At 27.8% G+C, this 13,075-nt stretch overlaps 1 protein-coding gene across 1 annotated transcript in view; it reads right to left on the bottom strand.

The window, feature by feature from the left end:
- The window catches only part of LOC117173762 (gamma-aminobutyric acid receptor alpha-like), a 201,895-nt gene that overhangs the window by 151,568 nt on the left and 37,252 nt on the right, over positions 1–13,075 (bottom strand). The gene's annotated exons all lie outside the window — the stretch shown is intronic.

Genomic DNA, 13,075 nt, shown 5'->3' with positions numbered 1-13,075 from the left:
GTTTTTAACAAAAAATAGATTTTAAGGAAAAAATAGAATTTTAAATCCAAAACGATGAATGTTTTCAACAAAAAAGCGTCAATTTTTAAAACAATAGTTGAATTCTCTAACAGATCGTCGCATTTTCCATCCAAGAAATATGAAATTGCTGCTAAAGAGATGAATTTTTAATAAAAAACGACCAATTTGGTATAAGAGTTGAAATTTCATCGAGAAAAGATTTCAGTTCATTTTTCCAACAAACAAATATAAATTTTATTTTATTTCATTTATTTTCAACCAAATAGTTGCACTTTTATCCGTAAAGATGAAATTTACCTTGAAACAAATGAATGTTTAATTTAAAATAAAAGAAGAATTTTCAAAGAAATAGTTCATTTTCACCTAGAAAAGATTCCAGTTCACTTATCAAAACCAAAATAAGATTGGAAAACAATAAGTTAATTTTCTCGTAAATAGTCAAATTTTCATCCAAAAAGTATAAACTTTTAACAAGATAGCTGAATTTTCAATCAAACAGTTATATTTTTGTTCAAGAAAAATGAAAATTCTACTAAAACAGGTGAATTTTTTAATCAAAAAGACAAATTTAAAAAAGGGTTGAATTTTAATGCAAAAAGATTTCAACTGATTATTCAACACTAGATACCATGAATTCCGCAAATTCCGGGATTTTGATGAATTCCTTGAATCCCGTGAATTTTTTAATTTTTGTGAGTTTCTTGAATTCCATGAATTATTTGAATTCCGTGAATTAGACGAATTACTCGAATTCAATACATTTCATGAATTCTTTAATTTCCATGAATTCCGTGCACGTCATGAATTCTGTGAATTCCGGAAATTCCTTGAATTTTGTGAATCGCGGGAATTTCTTGAATTCCAAAAATTCCGTGAATTCCATGAATTTCATAAATTTGGTGTATTCCTTGAATTCCATGAATTCCGTGCATGTCATGAATTCTAAAAATTCCTTCAATTTTGTGAATTCCTTGAATTAAATTAATTCGGTCATTTTCTTGTGCACAATTTTTGTCTTAAAAACGCTCTAATACATGTATTGGAAAGCTGGACGGTGACTTCACGATTTTCACGATTGAATTTTTACCCAGAAAAGATTCCAGTTCACTGAACAAAACGAAAATAAAAATTGTAAACAATAAGTTAATTTTCTGCTAAATAGCCCAATTCTCAAACAAAAAGTATGACCCTTTAACAAGATTGTTAAATTTCCAATAGTTACAGTTTTGTTTAAAACAACTAAAATACTACTGAAAGAGGTGAATTTTTTATTCAAAAAGATACATTTTTAAAACAGAGTTAAATTTTCACTCAAGAATATTTCAATTGACTTTTCAACACAAAGATGCAAATTTTGAAGAGAAAGTAAATTTTCCAGTAAATAGTTGAATTTTTAAAAAACAGTTGCATTTTTATCCCAGAGAAATATGCTATTTCTGCTGAAAAAACTTTTAAATACATAGGATAAATTTTCAAAGACTTACCAGCAAGAAAATATCAATTTTAAGCAAAAGGTTTATATTCCAGGAAAAGAGTTGGATTTTCAACCCAAGAAGACGAATTTTAAATAAAACAGTTTAATTTGCAACCAAAAAGGATGTCTTTTTAGGAAAATTGTTAAATTTTGTGTAAAAAATGAATAAAAGGGGATTGTTGATTATATAGATGAATTAATAAACACTTTCAAGAATATAGAGAATTTGATTAAGTTGACAATTGAGTTTCTGAGAGTAACTTAATCACAAATTGGTATAACAAGATTGCTTAGCCATAAAATTAATTAAATGAAAATTCTCATAATTTATTTGATCAAAAATGTGTTTAATTCAAGGTCTTTTTGAGAGATGCGTAAAATTAAATGATATCAAATTCCGAAAAGAAAACTTAGATTAAATTAAAATAACTCTAGTACAAACTTATTACCTACTTCAATTAATAAATAATATCATCTAAGAAAGAATTGATAAAAAATAATAAAGTTTCTTTAAAAAAAAACAAATGGAATAAAAGTTACAAAAAAACTGACCTTAAAGTGTCTTTACCATATGTTGAAGGTTATTCAGAACGTCTTAGGCGTCCTTCAAAGAAATACAATATTAATGATTATTTAACAAACAACAATACATTTGAAAGATTGCTTATTTTTTAAACAATGATAAAAATAGTGAAGAAAACTTATCTAGTATAGTATGTCTTATAAAATGTAAATGTTGCAATAAAATTTATATTGGTGAGAGTGGCCGGAGACTAAAAATTCTTAGGAAATCAAAATACTGGTTTGGTCGAGGAGTACATAACTCTTGCAATCCGTGTACACACGTTGTTGCAATCACCTTGCAATCACTTGAAATCACCGTGCAATCGCTTGCGATCACTCACAATCACTTGCAGTCACTCACAATCACTTACAATTACATGCAGTCAGTGGAAATCACCCACAATTACCTGCAATCACTCTGAAATCACTTGCAATCACTCTGCAATCACCTGCAATTACCTGAAATCAATCTGTTATCACCTGACTCCACCCTGCAATCAACTGCAATAACTCTGCAATCACATCTCGACTTGGATATTATTTTTAATTTTTTAAAAACTAATCAATGAAGTAATAAAATCTATAATTTATTTTTGTAACGATTTTATCATTTAATTGAATAGCTTTAAAAAAAATAATATTTAAATACATTCATGGTTATTGAAGATTTATTAAAGAATAATGTATCTCCCCATGCAATTGATATTTTTGTTTGTCCCTCGGCGTGCAGACATCTTGCAAGCTTACGTCACGACTTGAAATCCCTAAGTTTCGTCTGCTACGTCACAGTGGCGTAAAACGAATGATGCTTATGCAAATCCACAGTTTTTGACCAATTGTCATCAAATTTGGCACACGTATTCTTTGGTATTCTAAACAGGTCATCAGGGTATTGGGGGAGGGGGGGCATTCTAAGTAGTGGGACAGGTGGGGGGGGGCAGTAGAAGTTTCAACCAACCGGCATCAAATTTTTCACTCATATTCTTTGGGTTCTCAGGCAGGTCGTAAGAGTATTAGAGGGGAAGATGTAGTGGTGGGGGAGTGACACAAGTCTTAAATATATAAAATCAATTGGCCTAAAACGTACGATGCTTATGAAAATGTACAGTTTTTGCCAATCGTCACTAAATTTTGCACACCTATTCTTTAGACTCCCAGCCAGGTCTTAAAGATATGGGGGTGAGGGGGTGATACAGGTGGGGGGGGGGGCATTAGGAGCTTCTGACGAATTGGGATTAAATTTTTCACACTTATACTTTGGACTACCGAACAGGTCGTAAGAGTATTAAGGGGCAGATGGAGGGGGGGGGGCAGTTTTTGAAATCTACTATATAAATTTCTAATTTTTTAATTTTTTTGCAGGCTATGTTAGAATTTTATGACTGATTATAAAATTCTAAATATTGGATTCAATGACTGAAGTATAATTTTTATAATTAAAAACAATGAACATTATCTGTATTTAAGTTCATATTTCTGTTTTACGTTTTCAGAGACCTTTCAATGTTAAGTTCAAATTTCACTGTAGACTTCGCATTTTTCGAAACCAAATTCTGCGACTTTAGTACGAATTTTATGATTTAAAATTCGAAAACGCCTTTTAAATTTTATTTTTTTTTAGTTTTAAATTTATTTTCGAATTTAGAGTTTTCCTTAAGCTGTTCAAAAATTTCAAAAGTGATTTGGAATTTTTGGAAACTGAATTGGACAACTGAAATACAATTTTTACAATCAAAATTTGAAAAATACAGTTTCGATGTTCTATATTCAATTTATTTCAATTTTACTTTCTAAGAATTTTTTTCAAGTTTACTTCAAATTTCACTATCAACTTTACATTTTTCAAACCCAAATTCTACGATAAATACTTAAAATTGTATTTTGATTTCATTCCAGTATTATGAAATATACAACTTTTATAGCATTTCCGTTTGTTCTCGATGCATTGTAAAAATTATAGCGTACTATGAAATAACAAAAATTTGATTTTATTATTAGTTTTATATTTTAATTTAAAAATCGCTTGAGACCAAACATAATAATAATCGTGCGCATGTATGTTTTCTAGAAAAATAAATAACTGCCACAATCGATACTTTTCAAGTTAATGTTGCTAATTTACTCAAAATCTTATTATCGGAAAATCATAGAGACTATCAAAAGGTATATCAAAATGTATCTTGTTTCAAGGAGCAACCTTTCAAGTCACAATAGTGTTATATTCCAAATATTAAAAAAGTCTTCCCGCAAAATTTGTTTTTAAATTTATAAGTCGGTATTAGTAGATCATAAAAAATCGTCGAAAGTTCGACAATAGGCAAATCGATGCATATTGAAAACGCCTAGAAATATAACATAAAATTTGCATACTACCGCAAAAATAGATAAATAAGATACTCATAACCGTTTTTTCAGAAAAACTAAAACGCTTTTTAATAATTCTATTTTTTATTTCTTGATGTCGAATTATATTTAAATATCTCCAAAGTAGATTTGAACAATTTTTGTCATATAATTCCAGCTATTTCGCGTTATCAATTAAGCCTCAAGCCAACTCGACGTTTCAAGTTTTATTACCATCCCGGCTCTACTATCAGTATATTTAAAACTGAGTTCTATCGCTTATCGCAAGCAACCATTTTAAATCGACTCAAATTTATTTGAATTAGCTTTGAATTAAATTTAACTCACTTTAAATTCACCTTGAAATCCCCGAAATCGCACGTAATTCACCATGAACTCACTGCAATCACTCAGAATTAACCCTGCAATCACTCGAGATGTCTGCATTCACTTTCAATCACTTATAATCACTTGCAATCACGTACAATCACTCGCAATTATTTGCAATCACTTGCAATCACTTGCAATCACTTGAAATCACTTGAAATCACTTGCAATCACTTGCAATCACTTGCAATCATGCAATCGGGGTACAACAGAATTTTGAGTTATGTATCCCTCGGGTTTGTTACGTGGGTGGCAACTGGATAATTATGTTGATTTAAAAATGAAAAATTTTAAAATTTCAGCTCGAGAAAACAATACTCATAAAAGAAGAATCGTTGATTCCATTTTCATAAATAAATTTGAGCAAATTTCCATTACTTTCAAAACTGAAATGTTAAATATTCATAAGATTTATCAAAGTATTAAAAAAAGATTTATTTATACATTTTCTATAAGATTCAATCAATTTTGAATTTCAATTTACGTTTGGGAACACTTTTCATTTGGGATTCCATTTCAGATTAATTTTATACAAAAAATGTTTTGTTGTATTTTAAAGCCAAAAAATAAAATTTTAAACTAAAATGATGAATCTGAAAAAAGTAGTTTAAAGTTATACTAAGTAGTTGATTTTTCAACATTTAAATTTTTAACCGAAAGGGGTGAATTTTTAACAAGAGAATTAATTATAAACAGAAAAGATGAAATTTCAAAAAAATGTATCCATTTGAACCAAATAGTTTAATTTTCAATGCAAAAAATTAATTTGTAGATAAAAAAGCAATTTGCAGCAAAAAATGGAATAGTTTTGTTTTCAGTCACAAAAATTAATTTTCTGCCAAAGAAGATGAATTTTTATCCCGAAATTTTAATTAAGAAAAATTATTTTCAACCAGGAAAGATGAATTTTCTATCAAATGTGGAATTTTCAAAAAAGGAGATTAATTTTCTACCAAAAAAGACTAAATAACATGACTTTTCGACAAAAACTTGAATTTTCAAACAAATAATCTCATTTTTTACCAAATTCTTGAATTTAAATTTAAAAAAACAAGAATTTTCTACAAAACGGTTAAATTTTCAACTGAAATGATCAATCTTTAATCAAAAAATATTGTTGAACTTTAAACCAAGTAGTTGATTTTTTAGCCAAATTTCCCAAAAAATAGTGAAATGTTAAATAAAGTATTTGAATATTTAACCTGAAAGGATGAATTTTGAACAAAAAATATAATAGTTGATATTTCAACTAAAAGATATTTTTATTTTGAATCCAAAGCAGTATCCTTTTTAACCAAACATTGCATTTTTAACTTGAAAAATTAATTTCCTACGAAATCATAAAAAAGGGATTTACAACACAACAAATAAACTGTCGACCAACCTGTTAAATTTTTAATCAAGAACATTAGTTTTCCACGAAAAAGGCGAATTTTTAACAAAATACATAAATTTCCAACCAAATAGTTGAAATCTCATTTAAAGAAGATACATTTTTTAACAAAAAATTGAATAATTAAATTTTCATGTGATAAAATTGATTTTTAACCAGTAAAAGAGAAATTTTTAACAAAGAATGTGAAGGTTGTTACTTTAACCAAAAACATTACAAATTTTTATTTAAAACAGTCAATTTGTATAAAAAATACGTTCTTTCTAGAAACCAATTAAATCCTCAACTAAAAAATATTACTTTTCAACAAAAATCTTGCATTCTTAACCGAAAATATTCAAGTTCTAACAAAAAAGTTGAATTTTCAAGAAACAATATAAATTTTCAACTAAAAAGTTGAATTTTGAACTAAGCGCACTTATTTTGAACCAAAAAGAACCAATTTTCCCCCAATTAGTTGCATTTTTCCTGAAAAAGATTGATTTTATACCAAAAATGGAAGTTGTTTTTTTACATAAAAAAACAACACATTTTCAAAAAAATAGCTCAATTTTCTTACAAACAAATAAAATTTTAACTAGAATGATGAATCTTTAATTAAAATTTTTTTAAAAATATCTTATGTAATAAATTATTTTGACTACGACCTCCCCCCATGCATGACAGCATCCAAAAATCTTTGATCTTTCCCCTTCCCCACCAACTAGAAGACTTTAAGTGACTTATGCACGGCCTTTAAGATTGACTTTAGTACCCGGAAAATGATTATTTAAAATTGTTTAAACTAATGGATATTTTGCAATTATACAACATCTACATAAATTTTAATTTTCTTTTTATAAAATTAGGCGCAGAGTCAATGGCGTCAGGAAGCAGTAATAACAATAACCATAACAATAATAATATCAATAACAACAACAATATAAAAAAATGGACAATGAGTTATAAGGATAGTGCCTATGCTAAGAATCAAAAACTGAAGGAAAACTATGCTAAAAGTGAAGAACTTCAAGCTCCTGTCTATGAACATTTTAGGCTATTAGCACCAGGTAGTGCTCCTCAAAATGAGGAAAGGAGAATCATAACTGCAGCTATAGAAAAGCGTACTACTTCTTATGAATATGGTAATAACAATAAGAATATGAACAACAGCAACGGTCATACCACAAAAGGGACCACGAATTATGAGGATAGTGCTTATGCTAGATATCAAAAACTGAAGGAGTATGCTAAAAGCCAAAAAGCTCAGACTAACACCAATGAACATTCCAGTCTGTTAGCAGCAGGCAATGCAACTCAAAATGAGCCAATGAGATTCGTAACTGCAATAACAGAAAAGGGAACTACTTCTTCCGAATCGGGTAATAGCAATAATAATGCCAATAGCAACAATAATACCAAAAAATGGACAACTAATTATAAGGATAGTACCTATGCTAGGAATCAAAAACTGAAGGAGAAGTATGCTAAAAGTGAAGAAGCTCAAGCTACCATCTATGAACATTTCAGTCTCTTGGCACCAGATGATGCAAATCAAAATAAGCCAAGGAAATTTGCAACTGTACGTACAGCAAAGGGCATTACTGCTTACGAATATGGTGGGACTCCTAAACTATCAAAAGGAAAGTGGGTTTGATAAGAAACCAATCTAATTATGAACATTGTGTACTATTTCAGAATAAACATAATATGACCTGAACAGTACTCGAAATTCATTTTAAAGCCTAAATTCACTTCCAGTTTTGGAAAATCTTAATTTCTAAAGAGATGTTTATTAGTATTATTATTTTATTGACATTGAGGACACGTTATATCATTAGCGAATGATATTGTTTTGCTTCTTAAGCATCTAGACTAAACAAATTCTATAATATTCTATGGCATAAAAGGCGAAAACAAAATAATTGCAGTCTTTGAGGACTTCCAAAGACTCTCCAGCTGTTGTTAATAATCTCGACGTTCCTTTCGTATTTATCTTTATGCATGAGTAAAGTCATTTGCATGACAAAAAAATTGAGCTATGATAAGGATATTATTCCTTATTACAGCTAAAAATGTAGCTTAAAATGAACGAAGGGATTTAGAAAGATCCCTGGATTAGCGAAAATGAATATCTTTGACCATTTTTATATACCAGGGATATCGTATAGTCACACCCTTAATAAATATAGCTATAATCAAGATATTAAAGCCATGCAACGAGTGGACCAGCTATTTAAGGCAGTCCTCAGATTAATATTTTTTCACCCATATTTAAAAATAAAAGTTTATATAACGCAAAAATTTGTTTATTTGCACTTCTTTGCCCCGCTTTGATAAATATAAGCCTCATAACTAGCCCATTGACAACATTGAAAACCGCCTGCAGGGTTTTACAGTACGATCGGTATTTATACAAATTAGTAATTAAAAAAAACGGTTTCCACTATTTTAATTATTTTGGATCAGAGAAACCTTTCTTGGTGCCTTCTATTTAGCGTACCAAATTTTTAACGGGATATCTCATTCCGTCACAGAAAAAACAGAAGATAAACTTTACATCGATTTCTGATGAAAGATTTGCTGCAACAAAAATTAAAACTACAGGATAAACTTTATCTAAATATCGGTTCAACTTTCTTTTGTTTTTCTATGACAACATATGTGTTTTGAAAAACGCAAATTTGTCTGAATAAAACTTTATCCCTTTAAGAAATTTCCTGCAACAAATTTTATCATTACTTTGTTCTGTGGTGTGGACTTAAGTTGGGAAAGAAAAGTGCCGAAATAGCTTCCAGTTTTATTTTTCTCGAAATTTTTTTTTCTTGAAAATTTCCCCTGGAACAAAGCGGAGAGATGCCTTTTATTGCCTTCTCTTACATTTCTTAAACTTTCAGAGAGATACCTCATTTAGTTTAGACGTAAGTTGGCAAAGAAAAATTGAGGTGCACTTAAAATGTGCGCGAATCTTAATATTAAATAGAGTTTGTGTTGTGCTAATAATGATTTACGAATTTTTTGATTGTAGGAGGCAACTATATTAAAATATAAAGAAACAAAATATCAAGACGACAAATTGGCTACTGTAAGTTAATATATTCCTATAACAACTAAATGTTTTTCTGATATAAAGGTAATAAAATTATACTTTAAATCATTCACCTATGAATCTCGAGTTCTTAAATGTAACTAGAAAAGGTTTTGTTCCTTCTTTTCTTCAAATTCCAATAGCCTTTTCAAAACAATCAATAGGTATAACTATTTTAGCTGCCTTGAAAATCTTGTTAATCGTGTCAAGAAAATCCTCGTTATTAGTTGAATTATTCTTCCTATTGTAGAGAAAATTATTATTAGATCCTCGTTTCATTTTTTTTGACGCTAGGTTAACCCAAGAAAAAATATTTTATATCGCCCAACTAGAAAACGAAAAAAAGAGCAAACCTTAAAGTGATGGATGTTTTCGAAGATAATTTGATTTGGTATTGAAACGAAAACATTTTCATTGTCTTATTTTTATGTCAAAAACTTAAGGATAAGTGAATTAGCCAGTTATTTTGGATAAAAATTTAAAAGGTTAGAGCATTTTGAAAATTTTTAAGAATATTATTTCAAAATTTGAAAATTCTATTTGCGGTGGCTTATAGTAGACGAAAGTTTTAACAATTTATCTTCATGACTTTTTACAAAAAAAATTGTCATGGTTAAAGCATTTTGAAAATAAACAAAATAAACGAAAATGATCATTTAAGGGCAAACAACGTACAGTAAGAAAAAACTTTAGGGTAAAAACGTCCCATTTTACACACCCTGAAAGATTATCGTAACAACTTTTTGGATTTCCGTCGTAAATCAAAATTCAAATTTCAATATAGGAAAAAAATTACGAAAAATCAAAAATTCCATTTTCCGATCAAACTATGCAAAATACGAAAAGAGATAATTAGAAAAAAACGATGCTCCCCAAAAAATCTACAAATTTCTTATTAATCACTTTTTGATTTAAGAATTTAGTTAACAATTCGATTTTTAGTACGAAACAAATTGTTTTTTAAACTAAAAACTTAATTATTTCATGTTTGATTTGACATTTATTTTTTTCAGTTTAAAAATCAACTATTTAGTTATATTGTATTTCTTGCTGTCTAAGTCACCTTTTTGGTTGAAAAATAATTTCGTTGATTGACAATTTCTTTAGAAATTCAAAATTTTTGTTGAAAATTCATTTTTTTAAATTGAAAAGTAGTTCTTTCTATTGAAAATAAACTTTTTAACTAAAAATTTAACTATTCTATTGTTTATGGTAAATGCATATTTCTTGACAGACATTTAATCTTTTTGGTTTAAAATGCATCTAAAGCAAAAACTTTGTCAAAAATTCATCATTTTTGTTGGTAGTTTGTCTTTTATTGTAGAAATTCATTTTTTTGTGTTGAAAAAAAGTAAAAAAGTAATGATGAATACTCCATTAGAAGAAAATGAAGTTTCAACAAAACACAGACAAAAGACGAAATTTTGACAAGACGCTTGAATTTAAAACCCCAAAACTGATTTTCTTCACCAACATGATTGAATTTTCATCCCAAAAACAGACGAGTTTTCAATCAAATAAGTGGATTTTCAACTAGAAGATCAATAATTTAGCAAACAATAGAATAGCTGCACAAACAAATGTAAGCCTCCGATTGAAACTTAAGAAACCATTTTTCAAAATGCGCTCACTTTTTAAATTTTTATCCAAAATGGCTAGATAATGAATTTGTCCTTTAGTTTAGGATACTTAAATAGTATACTAAATGTCAATAAATTCGCTCAGTTCTTTAAGAGTTAAAGCGCTAACAAACTAAAAATTTCTAGACTCAGACAAACAAACTGACAGACGAATAGAAACATTTGTAAAAACCATTTTTTCAGTTTTAGGGGGTCTCAAAATGTGGACATTTAACAAAAATGGAGGGGGGGGGTGAATTTTACATAAATTAAAAGAATTTAACGTAAAATTTTACATAAATAAATGAATTTAAAAAAAAGAAATTTTCAACCAGTAAAATTTAACGAAAAAATACGAATTTTCAACAAAATACTTAAATCATCAATCAAATAAAGAAGTTTCAACAAATAAGATTAATTTTGTACAGAAAAAGACTAATTTTTAAAAAAAGAGTTGAATTTTCAAATAGAAAAGATCAAGATATTCAGTATTTAAAATATTCAAAAGAGTTCAAAATAATTTTAATGAATTTAAGAGATTTCAAGTAATTTTAAAGAATATTAGTTTTTTAATAGGATTAAAAAGGCTATTAAATTCGTCCAAGTCAGTGAATTTTGCTTAAATGGGAACTCAATTTATAGAACCTGATTAGAAAATCGTTTTATTCTTTATTAAACACTACTTTTTTGTAGTTAAAAAGTCGACTGCTCTATTTTTGGTTAGAAATTTATCTCGTTTGGTTAAAACTTCTATTATTTTATTAAAAATTGTATTACTTTGCTGAAAATACAACTCTATTTCTATAAAATAGTTTCACTGGTGAAAAATTTAGTTACTTTGTTGAAAATAAGTATCACTCTTATTTGAAACTGAATTTTTTGAGCTGAAAATTGAACCATACCTTTTTTGATTGAAACCGTAACTTTTTTCTCAAATATTTTTCGCGAAATGGTTGAATTAATTCAATTGTTTAGTTCTAAATGTATCTTTTTTTTTTGTTTGGAAGTTTAACTATTTGTTAAAAATTCATGCATTTTGTTGAAAATCTTTTTTGGTACAGAATTAATCTTTTTAGTGAAAAAATCATGTTTTTAGTTAAAAATTCATTTCTTTGGTAGAAAATTTAAATGTCTTCTTAAAAACTCTTCCGTATCATTTGTTCAAAATTCATATCTTAACTTGAAAATTGACTATGTTTAGTTAAAAATTCAACTATTTCGTCTAAAATTCATGTATTATGTTGACTTTTTTTTTGGTAGAAAATTAATCGGTTTTTGTTAAGGATCCAACCATTTTGTTGAAAATTCGTCCTTCTTGGTTGAATATAACTGCTTCTGTTTTTAAATACAAATATTTTGTTGTTGAAATGTTAACTATTATCAGATTATTTTTATGATATATCTTTTCGGGTGTGAGTGAACTTTTTAGTAAAATTCACAATTTTAGATTTTAAATTAAACTGTTTAGTGGAAGCTTTCTTCTCCTTGGCTTCAAGATAAAAAAATTTTGTTAAAAGTTTGTCCTTTTTGGCAGAACATTAATCTTCTTGGCAAAAAACTCATCTTTTTGGTTTCAAATGCTACTATTTAGTTAAAACTTAATTTATTTTCGTTAAAATTTCAACTACTTGAAAATTAACTATTTTTAACAAAAAAGTTCATATTCAACTGAGAAAGACAATTTTTTAAATAATAATTCAATTTTTGACCCGTTAAGTTAAACGAAATAGTTGATCTTATCGAAAAAGATAAATTTTCAGCCAAGAAGATTAATTTCCTACCAAAAAACACGTCTTTTTAATAAAATACATAAATTTTCTACTCAAAAAGATAATTTTCCAATCCAGAAGATTATTCCATAAAAATAGAATGCTTATATTTTCAAGCAAGGAGATGAATCATCAAACAAAACAGAATAATTTTCAAAAAGTAGTTCAACTTTCAACCAAGTAGCTGAATTTCTGACAAAAAATATGACTTTTTAAAAAAGTTGCATTTTCAACGAAATAACAAAATCTTTAACCAAATAATACAATTTGTAACCACACGAAATGAGTTTTAAATAAAAAAAAGAATGAAAATAATAAAGTAATAATGAAAAAAACTGAAAGTAGTTTATTTTTCATCTAGAGTTCTATTAACATAGTTTGTATTTAAGTGAAAAAACAGGAAAAGAAAAAAGAATTCTTTAAGTTTTTAGTGCGACC

Source organism: Belonocnema kinseyi, chromosome 5 (genome assembly GCF_010883055.1).
Source record: "Belonocnema kinseyi isolate 2016_QV_RU_SX_M_011 chromosome 5, B_treatae_v1, whole genome shotgun sequence".
In the NCBI taxonomy this organism is placed as follows: domain Eukaryota; kingdom Metazoa; phylum Arthropoda; class Insecta; order Hymenoptera; family Cynipidae; genus Belonocnema; species Belonocnema kinseyi.
This window is presented reverse-complemented; position numbering and strand designations above follow the sequence as displayed.